The sequence below is a fragment of the Homarus americanus genome, unplaced genomic scaffold (assembly GCF_018991925.1).
Source record: "Homarus americanus isolate GMGI-L3 unplaced genomic scaffold, GMGI_Hamer_2.0 scaffold30108, whole genome shotgun sequence".
NCBI classification, from domain to species: Eukaryota; Metazoa; Arthropoda; class Malacostraca; order Decapoda; family Nephropidae; genus Homarus; species Homarus americanus.
The window spans coordinates 8,363,980-8,376,943 of NW_024748109.1; the positions used below are offsets into that span (position 1 = coordinate 8,363,980).

Sequence of the window (12,964 nt, forward strand, 5' to 3'; positions counted from 1 at the left end):
AGGAGGCCAGAATCGCTACTAAGGACTGTTTCCGGCTTGAGAGTCCTGAACGCAAATACAGCAGTGACACTTTCCTTGACAAGGGAGTGGAATTTGAAACTTCACTTAAGACCCACCAACCTGATCTTGAAGGTGTTATTGAAATGATGTGTAAGAACTGGAGGATTGTGAATAATTGAAGTGATGTAAAATATAACTGAAAGAGAGAGACATAACCTTCGTTGTATGTACAGTATCTATAGATTCCCAAATTGCAGCTTATTAAACCAAGGAAATTTTGAGAGCCTTAATAGGCAACATAATGGTGCTCATCTCTAGCCACCTCCTTGTGATGAGGGACTTCAACTGTGGCGACATCGGCTGGAGGAATGAAATAACACCAAATCACCTTAATAATTCTGCTACTCTTTTCATAGAAACTCTGAGAGAAAATTTTCTATTCCAACATGTGAAAGGTTTGACTCACTATAGAAGGGAACAAACACTCAAACTGCTGGACCTCACCATAACTAACAAGGAGGGTATAGTGTGCAAGTTGGAACATCTAGCCCATGTCGGCACCAGTCATCATGTGAAATTGTCCTTCAGATTTAACGGTTAGTGTACTTGGTTAATGATTAAAACAGACCAAGGTTCAAATATTATAGAAGCAATTATGACAGGATGAGGGAAGAGATGAAGGGTATTCACTGGCCTGAACATCATAGTCAATAAAGTGAACTACAGTACTGTATTTGATTGATAAATATTTTCCCAAGACCAAACCTACTGGCTCCTTAAATATGAAAAGTCTGTTACACATGAACCATGCGGCAGATGATAAAGTTAAGAAGAAATATCAGAAATTCAAGAGATGAGTCGCGACAAATGATAAGCAGGACAGAAGTATGTATGCCAGGTCCAGGAATCAAGCTAGGTCAAGAGTGTAGAAGTGCTGAAAAAAGAGTTTCTGAGGTGGATTGCAAGCGAGATCGAATCAAACCCAAAGGCTTTCTACCATTATGCAGAGTCGAAATTAAAGACACCCAGTAAGCTTGACTAGCAATGTATATAAAGTACTAGAGAGCATTATACAAGCTGCCATGATGGAATATCTACTACATAACAACCTAATAAAGGAATACCAACATGGTTTTATACTGGGACTCTCCTGCTTGATGCAATTACTTAAGGTGCTGGATATTTGGACCCAGGTCCTGGAGCTTTGTGGTAATAGCGACAATATATATCTGGACTATGCCAAGGCTTTTGACAGTGTACCCCCACGAAAGACTGAAAATTAAACTGGAAGGATATGGGATTCATGGGAGTGTCCATGCATGGATCAGAGACTTTCTTTGTGTCAGCAAACTGTGTGTGGTGATTAATGGCATAATATTGCCATGTGTTACCGGGACAAATGGGGTACACAGGGAGCAGTGTACAATACTGGACCCGTTGTTGTATGTTTGTTTCATAAATCACATGCCAGAAACTATACACTCTTCCATGCAAATGTTTGTAGACAATGCCAAGTTATTCAGGAAAATTAAGAACCAAATCTACTGTGAAGAGCTACAGAAAGATCTTTCAACTTCACGAATGGTCAAAGGAATGGCTCTTAAGATTCAATGTCACAAAATGCAGAAGGATGCACCTAGGTTACACCAACAGTAAGGAGGCGTATCACATCCCAACGGGACTAAGAAACAGCATTAATGTAGACCCAATGTGTAAAGTACCTGGGTTTGTATGATTCTAATGAACTGAAGTTATCAGACCAGTGTAAGAAAGTGAATCAAGCAACTAGGCTAGTGGGTCTTGTAAAAAGGTGTTCAGATACTACAGTAGACGATCTATCCCTCGTAACACTTTTCAAAAGTGAGGTTCTTCCCTGTTTGGTCCCCAAGATGTGCTAAAAGATTGTCTGGTGATTGAAAACATCCAAAGGAGGGGCACCAGACTGGTGCCTGCACTATGACAAGCAGGCAAGGGGTGACTTAATATTAGCTTATAAACACCTCAGAGGACATTATTCAATCGAGTGTTCATACCTGGAGTTGGCAGATGCCCGCCTCACTAGAGGTCACAACTTAAGGTGTAAGAAGCCACAGTTCAGAAAATTGCCAAGACACTTTTTCAGAGTTAAGAGTTGTGAAGTCTTGGAACAACCTCCCAGAAAGCATTGTGACAGCACTGAGTGTGAGCTCATTCAAGACCAGACTTGACCAAAACTGGTGCAGGTAAAGATACATTCTGGAACCAGTACATGCCCAATACTTGCTAAGAGTGTGTAATAGAGATGTGACCAACTGCCAAAGCAACAAACGGGACAATCAGTAGCAAAGAGGATAAAGTATTGGAAAGAAGCATAAAAAGACAGGTTTATTTGAGAAAATATAATTATTTTGTAATTATATCAAATGAATATACATTTATTTTCAAATTATTTTGATCATTAATTTTGCTTTGCTCAATTAACACTTTGGTGTGTTATTTCAATGTACTTGAGGAATTACTGATTCTCAATAAAATATTAAACATTTCTAATTTTACATATATACTGTGTATTGTATATGCCATATCTTGCATGTATAATAGAGGGTGTGCCTCTGAGACACTGGTCATGGTTTATTTGAATAAGTATTGATTTTGAAAATCATGAGCAATTTGGGGAATATTTGTTCAGTACAATAAAACCCCACAAATGGGGACCACTTAGCCTAAGGTTGAATTTGGATAAATGAAAAGTCTGGATGCATTGACACTCCTTTAAATCAGGGTATTAAAAGTAGTCAACATTATTACTGGTTCCTCACCAGACATATTTATGGAAAATGGTGAAGAGATGTAGAGGGCTTTGTGTGTTGTTGATTACATGACATATGTGTCACCCCTTCCCGAATGTACCATGTTAAAAGTGATAAACCAGTCACAATCTGTGATGCATTCAGAAAGTTCTGAAGTGACCCTGGCAATGTCTTTAAATGGGACAGATCGTGAAGGCTACGCAAAGTGTGGGTAATGTCACACTCATGTAACTGTTGGCAATAGAGGAAAAGTTGATTGCCTAGACCTGGGAGTTGCAATTATTAATTTGAAATCATGGTTAATCTTTGCAAGCATGGCACCCAATTTTACCTGAATTTTTCCCTATTTTCAAATTTCCCTGAGGTGATCATACAGTGCTGGAACTCCATAAAGAGCTACCCCCCCTTGAAAATGAATACAAATTTAAAATGCCTGACACCCTGTTTGAGAGAGTTTAAATACAAGACAATGTAAAATAAGCCTCTGGTACTTGGAGGCAGCACCCAGCACTCCAAAGGACAGTAAGTGAACACACTAACTATTCAGCTGCCACACCCTTGCTGACCTCTTAGTTAAGATTAAAGTCTCAGGTTTATCAGTTGGCTGCTGATGCCAACACAGGGACATATTATGTCAACATTACCCAACACTTCATTGTCAGAAATTGATGACTGTCATTGTGTAAACATACACATACAGTACATACGTCTAGGCAGTAAAACCTCTCTTGTTTGCACACCTTTGAGACCAACTGTTTGGCAAACATGTGAATTTTACAAACTAAAGAGTAAGTTTCACATAGGTGCAATGGGTTTTGGGACTATGAACCTACAATACCAGGGGTCACAGCTCAAGGTTGATGAAGCCACAAGTCCAGCCAACTGTGAGGGCAAACTTTTTGGAGTGAGAATTGTAAACTCTTGAAACAACCTGCCAGAGAGTGTTGTGACGGCACTGAGTGTGAGCTCTTTCAAGACCAGACTTGACCACCACTGGACCAGGTACAGACATATTCAGGAGCCAGTGCATGACCAGTACCTGCCAACAGTGCGTAACAGAAATGTAACCGACTGCCCAAGCAGCTAACGAGCTGATCAGTGACGAAGAGGATAAAAGTAAAAGCACTTTGGGATCCAAAGATCATAAACAAACAATGTTGACAACAGAAAATGTATAAATCTGTTTAAATTGTACTCAACAACCTGAGGAGCTGTCCCATAAAATAAATTAAGGAAGAAGTAGACATTCAGGTGCTGTATAATAAGGGAACCTTCATCCACAAAATAAGGTACAGTACATAATTAACCGTTATTGACAAATAAATAAATGTCAATAAGGGTAATTTTCAATGAAATTTGGTAAATATTTATTCCGTTTAATTATGGGAACATCAAAATTGTTGGGAAGGTGTCAATCACTTGTAAATGTCAACAACAATGAAAATTTTCATAAATGCATTTTTAATATTTACATGATGGGCTTTGAATGATGTCATACTTTCACTAACTGCATGATTTCATGTTTTAACTATCATGTAACTTTTAAAGTTATGATACTGTATCATGAAAATAGTGAAGTTGTATACAAGTAATTATTTCTACTGCTGCTTTTGACTTGCATAAACCTTCACAAAACTTTTCTTAGACATTCACGTTATAATTTGTTTGTGTATAAACTTGAATTATTGCAAAGTCCATCTTGACACTTCCCAATGTACCTCTACAACAATTACCTAACTTATGCCTTCCAACAATACTGTACCGCCACTTATTTCAGCACCTATAACTACATCTGTACCTACACCTAATCTTACATATGTACCTACACCTAATCTTACATATGTATCTGCACCCACTCCCACACCTGTGCCTATACCTACACCTTTTGCATATACAGCTACACCTGTATGGCTGTACCTACATCTACACTTACTCCTTCCTCCCAGGTATGTTAAGATCTTTACTATTTAAGTTAGATAACCTGGGGTGTCAAAACTTCAGGTGATCGGAAAGTATGTAAAGTAACCAAGGACAAGCCTTCAAAAACAATCTGGGAACCCAAAATAGGGATGCACTTGATAGTGAATTGGATTATCTGGCCAGATACTGGATTTTGTAGATCTAGCCAGATAGTATGACTTGCTGGTTTCTGTATAGATAAGCTAGGCTAACTGCAAGCCTATACCTACACTTCCAGTAGTGTGTGTAAAAACTTTGGTAACTTCCACTTACATGGTCATTCATCTCCTTGTTTATATTTTTTACTTAAAAACATTCTAATTCATAAGAAATGCTATTAATATTACCTCCATCAACACACTCTAATAAAAAAAAATTATATATATATATATATATATATATATATATATATATATATATATATATATATATATATATTCTGTACGAATATAATGGCACAATATAAATACAGTATAGAAAATACTAATCGTTTATGTTCCCGCGGTCATGAGTGGTATTTCGCCCTGTGTAGGAGGTTGTAGCAGTTCCCGCGTGTGCCTGAGCCAGGCTTAATTGCTGTATCAGTTATTATCGAGTATGTTATCGTGACTTATACCACCCTGAAATTTATAGTTTGACGTACCACGGATAAGTTATCTAGGTCACGCTTACTAAAGAATGCTTGGTGGATACAGGTGAATGCGAGAGCAATAAGAGAAATACTCAGGGATGACAACGTAAAGGTAAAACATTTCACTTGTAAATATAAGTGATTAGGTACAAAGAGCCGTTTTATTTCTTCAATAACAGAGAAAGGCATTAGCAAAGGTTGGTCCAAGTGAACTCTATTGCTACACCATCAACTTGTCTTGAGTTTTATGGTTAAACTGAAAGAAACAATCCCTTGCAACTAGAGTAAGTAATTCATCATAATACATTCTGTCGATTATCATTACACGTATGTTGGCCAAATTAAAACGACTGTGGAGGGTCAGAATTACCTAACATCAGACACTTAAAACGAGAATTGTCCAAACCACAAGATGCCATAACCAGGTATACGATCACCCTACAGTCACTCTTTATAATCCTACCCACGTTAGGATTAGCATCAAGGTAGTTTAGGTTAGAGTTGGTTAGCTTAGTTTCAGAGTACTGTAGGTTAAGTCCAAGTTAGATTAGGGCAAAATAAGTTAGAATAGGTTAGGGTATGGTTAGCGTTAGAGTATGTTAGGGAGGGTATGGTTAGGGTGGTTAATCTTCAGGTATAAAAAAATGAAGGGGGTGGGGCGATTCTTCAGGTGATGTGACAGTGAATCAGTATTTTACTTATTTCTTCGAGGCTTGAGTAAATATTTTGTTATTAATTTGTCCTTCACCTCCACCCACGCATCACTCGCTCCTGTTCACGTTTCACCAACATGCAGAGTACCGTTGGTAACTAATTAAAGCTTCAAGGTTGTTTACTCTAAACTCCACTCTTGTTTTGGTAGGGATCTATCACTGTGGGGTGTGGGCACTGGACAAGTATAGTAATTTACCCATGTAAGTAACGAAGATGATAGTCTCTTGTTAAGTGTTCTTTTAGGGCCAGACAAACACCAGTGACAATACACTTCACTGTTGTCATCGATGAATTACGCAGTTTTGTGTATGTATATAAGGCTTTCATTGGCAATTAATATAACCTTTTCCTTTTTTATTTGTAATTTATTTTATTCTTATTTTTTCGCCCCGTTGTGGGTCGTTGACGTGTACCCGGTTGGGCTAATCCCCGCAAAAAAAAATCCACGTCTTGTAGTGAATGTGTGCGACGTGCAAGACGGATATTTTTTTCTGCTTGATATCAAGTCACTTCCCTGTCACTTGTTTCCCAGATCTCGGAGGGGGTGGAAAAAAATGTAAATTATTGACTGGCTGTAAGTAAATCCTCCATTTGTTAACAATAACTTGGCCCATAAACTATGCCCAAAGGCCATTAGATTTAGTTTCATTTTACCTAATGGCCACTCAAATTGGTCTTGTCTAGGCCTATTCTGAAGCCCAGTACTATTTTCGATTCCATAATTTGAGGTAGTAGACTGTTCCATAGGTCTACCACCTTCTGTGTGAAGAAGCATTTCCTTATATTAGTACTGCATAACATCTTGACGAGCTTAAAATTGTGTTCCCACGTGTTAGTGGTGCGTGGCATCACGAAAAAATATCCCAGGTTCATATTTTCCATCCCTCAGTTTTTTTCTGGCCTGCTCATAAGGCCTTTGGGCACTAATACTCTTATCAAACCCTGTGATACCTCAAGGATAGTGTGGAGCCCTGACTACAGTGTTTGCAGACTCTGACTATACAAGACGTGTGAGGAAGTCCACTCGAAGTCCAGTCTCAGGAAACCTTGAGTTCTCCCGCCCAATTCAATAGCGAGGTATTCTACACAAGCCATCCACTTGTGCCCCCTGTAGATTGATGGATATTTATAAAGTAAAATCATTACAAATTTACATTGACTGAGCATGTATATAGACAATCCAGGGTTACACTGTTCATAGACTGCAGGTATACAACAAGGAGACCTAAACAATGTAGGCATACAAACAATGTTAAACGATTACTCAGTTCGGGCAAGGGTAATCATCAAACCATCTGATGCTTATTTCCAGCTAGATATAATTTTGAATAAAGTACCGTAAGGGAAACTGTTCTTTGATTTAAACCTTTAGATAATACGAGGGATTACCAACTAACCTCACATGCCTTGGGTCAACGCTGGGTCAAGGGTTACCCCTCCCTCACATGCCAGGGTCAACACTGGCACCGAATACAATTAGTTGACATCTCTGAATATTGAATATATTTTATCTTAATTTTCTACGTTTACCAGACGATTTCACAGCAACAGTGGCGTATATCACCAACATAAAAAGATGCTAGATATAGATAATGTTACTATATTGAGACTATTGATGCTTGTATTAAACCATGTGAAATAAAAACACCACGAAGATATCTCTGACATAATGTGAATGAAGCAGGTACGGTGAGCTGCCAAGCTGCTTAATTCTAATATGTTTAATTTCAGCAGCGACGATATGAAATACATATTCCATACATCAGAGGTACTTCCAGTCATATAGTTTACCAATTCAATATATTTAGCATGACTTAAGGTATATAAACACTTGCTAATTTCAAACTATTACGACGAAAAGCGGATAATTGGCACCTCAACACTATCACTTTCGGAGAGGGTCCGTTCAACTCCAAGTTGATTCACTTCATCTTTTCATATGATTGCTATTGATACATCAATTACCGTCTTTGTCATTATACAGGAAACAGTTCCTACAAATGTGACAAACAATGCACTTTTGGTATCACTTATAATGATTATGTTCAGATCCTTTTATCTAAAAGTCTAATTGTCAAAAAATTAAACCTTAGTTACCGACTCGGAGTACGTGATGTTATGCAGTACAGACCAACAGAAAATATTAAAAGCGTTTCCATGTGAATACTATTAAAGAGGCCACTATAGGTGAATTTTGCCTGAGGGTATCTCGCCTTCCCATGTTTGGGCATCACCCTTTAGACTACGCCTTATTCCGTCCCTAAGAATCAGGCAAAGAAATTAAAGTTCCGTTTATATGGGAAGGGTTTACTTATTGTTCTTATATGTGTTTGACAGGTCAATTGTCACAGTCAATACAACTGCATGAGAATAACGGTGCATCAGGTGAGGCAGAGTCCGGCGCCTCTTGCTCGTGACGTCATATGACAGGTGCACCATCTTCTATGGCTCGTCTCTTCCTTTCCACACCAAGTTTAATCTTATGCACGTTACAGAAACATGACAGGTAACAAAAAAGCTAAATCAGGGACAATTTAGCTGCTATATTCTCGTAGAGACACCGGTTATTCCGAATGAGATAGTGCAGCAAGCAGACCAGATCATCCACGACCGAGAGCCTACCTGAGACCAACCAAGTTCCAATGATATTTATTAAAAAAAAAGAATGTTTAGTCAAGCATAGGTGAATAACCCGTTATGACACACAGTTATAGGTCACAGAGAGTTTTAGTATACATAATAGCCAATACGATAAATGGGATAGTAAGAGCAGTAGAGTGGTAGTGGAGGTTTTCACAAGAGTGTGTGGCGGCGGTGTGGACCAATCAGCGCCCGCGCACTGAGGTCACCGTTCACGAATCGAAATGAGTCGGCCATCTTGATATGTGTTGCCCTCGTACTCTCGCATTTTCGTTCATTTCCTTCGAGAGAACAAGATCATTTTGGTCAGTATGACATCTGTGTGAAGGGTAAAGACGCGTTCTCCCTCGTATGCAGTTTGAAGTGGCTAGAATAAGAGTTATATGAATATTTAATCTGAGGGAAAATCAGGTGTGTCTCCATGAGAAGGAGGGGTTAGGCGTGTGGATTTTGGGTGTTTTCTGCAAGAATTTCGACAGCAAGGATCAAGGTGATTCATTTATCTCCATCACGTATGTATTGTTGCAATTTTCATACTTAATAGCTTACGTAACGGTTAAGATATGGTGTACATTCTCTGAAATATTTTAATTTAAGACGAGATCCTCTGGCATTGACTGCCAGCCAAGGAGCTGAGCTGAGAGTTTAACTGTATATTTTAATTGTATTGTGACCACTGTTTGTGTTATGTAAGGTGTTTTAGTATAAGAAATTCCTACAAATACAGAGTGAATAATTGCCGGTAGTAGATAGGTTGTATTATAGGCATGGATATACGATATATGGAGGAGGGTGGTGTGTAGCAGACAGTTGACGGGATCACCTCCACTTTACTTTCAGTTCACTAGCTGACTCAGTTATGAATTATTAAGTTTCGTTAACTCACTGGCAAATGAGAACAATATTGTTTTAATGAGTTAATGAGAATTTTGTCCCTTTAATGACTGTTATGATTAATTGATGTCTATTAGGGATTTTAAGCAAGCTAAACTGCAAGGCAATAAAACACTTGTCTGGCTGTTTGACACTGATCTGACTGAAATATCAACAAGATAAGAAAAATAGAATGAAGCCTGAAAAAATCGTATCATACTTCAGTGTTTGGAATTGAAAAATTTCCCTAATTGCTGTATCATTAAAGAAACCGGCCTCTACCAATTTGTTATTGTGTTCAGTAACAATCTTAATTATTTTAGTATTTTTTTCTGTTGTATATTGAATTTTAAGTGTTCTTGTTGTTAGGTTTGATTAGGGTTAAGTAAAGGGAATATAGGGATGATAATACTCTATATGGTAAATTTTTTAGTTATGGTCATACCTGTATTAAGATATCCAAACTATGTAATTTCCGACAGATATTAAGGTCCAAATCGTTCAAAACACACTCAAAACCATAGTTTGGATATCCAACCTAACCTAATTTCTAAGATTCCCCAGATGACCGAAACTAAAATTTTACCATATCTTATTCCTGATTAAGAAAAGGACCCAGTAGAAATAAACTTCTAAAGGCTTTTTTTGTGTTATCTTAGGAATAAATTGATATAACACATATACAGTATATATTTACCTATATAGTCCATGGCCATTGTTTGTGTAGTTTCCTGCACTGTCTTATGTAGATGCTGAACCAATGTGATGATTTTATGGGATATCTGTATGTTATATTTTTGTTTGTCAATGGTATATTTTTTGTTTATGGCAGATCTAACTCTTCAAAGGTATTGTGTGTTAATGTCTGAGATTGTTTTAGACTTGGAACTGTCTGGTCATACTGAGCACTGTACTGTAGGTATATCGACTGAAAACAAACCTTACAGTACTGGTACGTAACCTTAACAGATATATATTCGTGTAAAATTTTAGTTTCGGTCATTTCTGTGTTTTTTCGACGGTTTTTGACGCGTTTTGAGTGACCTCACCTAATCACAGAACCCAGGGACTACATCTAACCTAACCTAAATTTTTAAGATTCCCCAGATAACCGAAACTAAATAATACCATATTTTGTGTATGCGATGTTAAATTCTGCATCAAAGAATTCAGTAAGTATTTACGGTAACTCTGGATTTAATGGTGTTTTGCTTTCCTCAAGATTACCAATTATACTTGTTTTAATGCATAGAGTCCAAACTTGATGGGAAGGAAGGCAAATATAACTAAAAATGACAAGTAATACCATGGACTTCAGAACTTTGGCAAATTGACTGAAACTACCACCAAGTTCCATCTGAATACAGTATAGCATACATTAACCAGTAAGCAATATATTGTAGTTCAGGTACTATGCTCATTTGTTGTATACCGAGTTGATTCTCTCATAAAAGTCAGAGAGATCAGTGGTGGATTTTGTAAACAATTTATACCTCTGGATGATGGGTGTGATCCTTGGTGGCCTTGGTTCGAACCTGGCATATGTACTGTATAATAGTTTTACGGGTGAAACTTTAGATTTTCTTTTCTTTTCAATTTTATGCCAGCTAAGATTCGCCACTGTCTTTATAATTTCCACCATTTTTGAGCTCACAAACTGTTTGGGTGGTCAGTCTGTTCTTCATTAAAACCAGTGTTAGTACAGGAGGATCTGAAATGCCCAGAGAAGACCTTTGATGCTTGCTAGGATCTCACTGGATACCGCCCTTCTCACATCTGACTAGTGCTTCTGGGCGGGGGGGAACTAACCAAAAGTAACAGTTGACAGATGCAGCTGGATGTGGAAAGTTAGGTTTGTTTGTGGTACACTTATTGAATAGAACAGCCTATATATTGGTATGTTTACTGTGTGTTTGGTGGACATGACCCGATCGTCTGATAACACACCGAGTATGTTTTGATTTAGAGCCTATTTTTGGTTCCCTGCATACTGTACAGTATATTAATTACAGTATTCTCGATCTTAAGGACCTAAATTATCAATCAGACTATGACTCCCGCATAATCAGCACACTATATTGTATTGGAGTTACAGTACAGTATTTTGGTCTGAAATTGTAAGACAACCAACACAGGTCTTAAGTACTGTACAGGTATTATGCCTAAGTTGCAAAATGGATAAATGTTCTCTCTAGCTCTGCCACATTAGCTAGTTCTTGATTATTTTTGATGAAGTCTTCACCTTAATGTTTTATGTAATATGTAGTAGATAGATGTAGAGGCTGAACAAGGCTAAAAGTGGTTTATAGATCATTTATGGGTGCTCATATCCTGTTAGTACAGTATGTGAATTTCTATTAAGAATGGTTTACAGACAGAAATCTCCTCAACATGTGAAGGGTCTAGTGATGTGCACCATCAAAACAATCATCAAAATAATGTCCAAGTAAAATAAATGTTTATGCTGTTGTGATGACCATCATCTCAACAGTTTCATAATCTAAGTATGGTACCCTGTACAGTAATAGCCTCTTTACCATCTGAATTTGTAAATTTTGACAAGACTACTTCATGGTGATGCTTTCTCATACTGCTGGTATCGCTGTGTATGTACCATAGTGAAGCTTTCCCATGTGATTGGTATTGCTGTTTACAATTGATGTATCTGAAGGTAATGCACTGATTGGTAGACTGTGAACTAAAGTGACCACTCAGAATCATGGATAAATCATGTTAGTATGTGTGTGTGTGTGTGGTCAAATGATACATTAATTGGTATTTAATTTTTAAATGGATTTGCAAGAACCAAACTTAACCTACCTTGTAACCCGGCAATCCTATGGTATTTTTGGTTATGTTATGGTGGTTCATATGTTCATGGGAAAAATTTTCCTAAGTTCAAATGGACAGTGAATGAACTTAAGATTAAAGTATCTCTGATTACAGTACTAGACATTGGTTAAAATAAACTTAATAATTTAGCTTAAAACTGCTCTCTTTTTTATTTATTAGTTTTTAACAACATTGTGTGTAAATTTATTTTTTTATGTAAAAAATATTACTGCTTAAATGGATATTTTTTTTAGTCTTGATGACACCCTGTGTATCACCAGCAGATGTTGGCTTACGTGGTCAGACACGCTAAATGTCCTGTTTTTATACTATACCACCCTGGTATATGAAGACTTACACAGTATTAAATGAGTATTACTACAGTATATGAAGTAGTAGGTACAGTCAGCTACAGGAATAAGTATACACACTGTAGCTGTAAGGTCCGAAAATGGTCTGGTAGCGTTGAAACTGCGCAACCAGATGCATGATGAAACTCAGCTCCCCCCACCTGTTATCTCTTAAC

General features: G+C 37.6%; 1 protein-coding gene across 4 annotated transcripts in view; it reads left to right on the forward strand.

Annotated features, from left to right (window-relative positions):
* The first annotated feature begins 8,937 nt into the window (after positions 1-8,937).
* Positions 8,938-12,964, forward strand: part of LOC121879993 (serine/threonine-protein kinase MARK2-like) — a 148,111-nt gene continuing 144,084 nt past the window's right edge. For 3 of the 4 annotated variants that reach the window (XM_042386872.1, XM_042386877.1, XM_042386879.1), the window contains exon 1: positions 8,938-9,245. The gene's annotated coding sequence lies outside the window, so the exon portion shown is untranslated. The remainder of the gene's footprint in view (positions 9,246-12,964) is intronic. The other variant, XM_042386873.1, reaches the window with a different exon arrangement.